This window comes from Miscanthus floridulus, chromosome 2, assembly GCF_019320115.1.
Source record: "Miscanthus floridulus cultivar M001 chromosome 2, ASM1932011v1, whole genome shotgun sequence".
NCBI classification, from domain to species: Eukaryota; Viridiplantae; Streptophyta; class Magnoliopsida; order Poales; family Poaceae; genus Miscanthus; species Miscanthus floridulus.
Window position 1 is genome coordinate 12574615 of NC_089581.1, and position 2861 is coordinate 12577475.

Genomic DNA, 2861 nt, shown 5'->3' on the forward strand with positions numbered 1-2861 from the left:
ATCTTTGATCTCCTTGTACCATGCCCTCAGCTGCTCCACCCGCAGGTGAGGCGGGGCCTCTGCATCTCCCTCGACCTCATCGTCGGTGTCATCTATAGGAGTAGCTCCTCCTTGTGGACGCTTTTGACATGTCCCTCAGGGGTGCCTGCCATGAAATATTCTCGCGAGGGGTGATGGCTTCCCTTGCTAGAGTCAGAGTCAAAAATCATCTTTGAATCTCCCACGAGAAGGTCGTAGAAAGATTCTATGATGTAGTCTGTCATACCCATGAATTCGTCATCTGTGGGGGACGGGTGCATGCGCTGTGCCACGAGGTGACCAATGGTCCTTGCGGCATTGCGCAGACCGAACGAGAACGCTGTTGGGGCGCTCCGGGTCAGGTATTCTGGGGAAATCAGTTCCCCACCGACAAGATGCGTCATGAAGTTGGCGAACGAGAAGGTGAGGCAGCGCAGGTCCTCCCAGAATGGTTGGGGTCCTAGGAAAGCGTTGAATTGGCGCTTTAGCCTCCCATAATCGAAGTCGAGGAGCTGGTCGCTCCCGGAGGCCCAGGCCTCTAGGGCGTGCAGCTGCAGCTCTTCGAGGGCCTCGATGGTTGCGTCGAGGCTGGTGGAGCGAAGATGTTGGACGGGGGCGGGAGTCCACGCTAGCCCTCCCTCCGCGGTGATGACAAAATCTAGGCTCCCGAAGTGCACGTGAGCGCCTAGGACCTAGCGAACGCCATGGCTAGCCATCCGTGACCTGCTGTGGACGACAAGACACGCAAAAGTCCCCTACCTGGCGCGCCAACTATCGGTGTTTTGAATCATTGACTAGTAAATTTATGATTTGCGCGTCTAGGCCGAATAGTGTGCTCGGAGGGCACAAGGGTTTATACTGGTTTGGGCGGAATGTCTCTACGTCCAGTCTACTGCTGCTCGTGTTACCGGCACTAGTTTGTAGTAGGGGTTATCAATAGGCGAGAGAGGGAGCAGGTCCTAAGTCTCTGGTGGAAAGGTCGAACGGAGTTGAGTCTTGTTGAGCTCGTTCAACCCCTTGAGCCGTTGTGCCCTATGAGCCGTTGAGCCCTCTTTCTCCCTTTTTCCGTGGAGCATCCTTCTTCCCCTTTTATAGATGAAGGGGAAGGCGTAGATTACATAAGAGAAAGAGAGAGAGGGAGAGAGAAAAGCGAGGAGGAAGAATGCCTCCGGGGTTGTGGCGTCCTTCATCTCCTTTACGCGAGCCCCGTCGGTCCTGTAGATGATGACGGGGATGGCTCCACGTCGCGACCTTGTTCATCACTAGCGCTATACGCGGGTGTTGTCAGCCGGTCGTGGCGCTCCATTCCGTCCTAGCGGGCGTCATGGTTAGCATATACCCCGTCGGAAGTCGTATGGGGATTAGGTAGCATAGCGTCGGCACGCCCGACACTGTTGGCGACGTGAGTCCTCAGATATGGCCCGTTGTGGCCACGGGTCACGTCAAGACGCGTCTACGCCCTTTCTGGTGTCAGAAGTTTGACCCTGGGTTCGTACTCTTAGACCCGTAGTGGTTGGGGGCGGTACGGACCCCGTCGGGCGAGACGGAGCCCGCACCCTCGGGGTTAGGCGTGACGGAGTCCGCGCCCTCGAGGTCGGGCGAGATGGAGCCCGCGCTCTCGGGGTCAGACGTGACGGAGCCCGCGCCCGAGGGGTCTGGCGAGATGGAGCACGCGCCCTCGGGGTCGGGCGAGACGAGGCGCGAGCCCTCGGGGTCAGGCGTGACGGAGCCCGTACCTTCGGGGTCGGGCGAGACCAAAATACGATCTTGACCATTCGGGTGAGTTAGCGTTCACGGCCATCAGCTTTCTTCTTTCATGTATCTCTATTAGCGATACCCGACAATGGAACTCTACCTGAAAGGTCGTTTTATGTTCGCTACCCCTCCATTGTAAATTACCATAATTTACTTAGTGTTGTCCTAAGTAAACTGCTTTAATTTCACTGAACTTTGAGAAAAATTCAAAAATATGTCCACGTTATAAATTCTAGTTTACTTGTGTTGTCCTAAGCAGATGCTTTATGTTTGATATGTGTTGAATCTCCAACCTTGCTTGAGTACCCACGTTAGCTTTTTTCGCCTCAATGCCTCTTGCCAAAAACTTATTTCTTAATAATTATACAGAAATGCTAATGCTCAACAGGTTGTTTCGGAGCTTCAAAACAACCGGATTCTAGACCGTGCGATCCGACGCTTGCGGTCCGATATGCAGCGCCTCCACTCCCTCCATCGCACAGCTTCCTTCGCGGCGAAACCCGACCTTCTCCGCCACGCGCTGCGACAGCGCCTCCATGCGGTGCAGGCCCTCCGGCTCCAGGTCCGCGAACACGTCCCGCAGCGCGTGCCGCACGACCGCCGTCGCAACGCACCCACGCCCTTGCCCCAGTGCGCGCGGACCAACACGTAGCCGAGTTCCCCGCGGCAGCGCTCCGGTGTGGGGGACACGGACACCGCGCCCACGACGGCGCCGGAGACGCAGATGTCGCGGAACCAACGGTGCGGGAGCACGGTGTCGCGCAGGAACGCCAGCAGGTGCTCCGTCGACGTGTACGGCTCCCACCGGCAGAACGCCGCCACTAGCTCCATGAGGAAGGGAAGAAGGGATAAGGTTAGGGAGGATGGGTCCACCGCATTTTGTGAACAATCTATAATAAATGATTTGACATATTTTTTTTTATATCTAGAAACACCTGCACCTCGAGCTACACACGTCGACGATGGTTGCCACGCTCATATATATATATATATATATATATATATATATATATATATATATATATATATATATATATATATATATATATATATATATATATATATATATGGAGAGGCTATTCAATAGC

At 54.5% G+C, this 2861-nt stretch overlaps 1 pseudogene; it reads right to left on the reverse strand.

The window, feature by feature from the left end:
- Positions 1-2190: 2190 nt before the first annotated feature.
- LOC136537950 (uncharacterized) lies at positions 2191-2616 on the reverse strand (annotated as a pseudogene).
- Between the last annotated feature and the right edge of the window lie 245 nt (positions 2617-2861).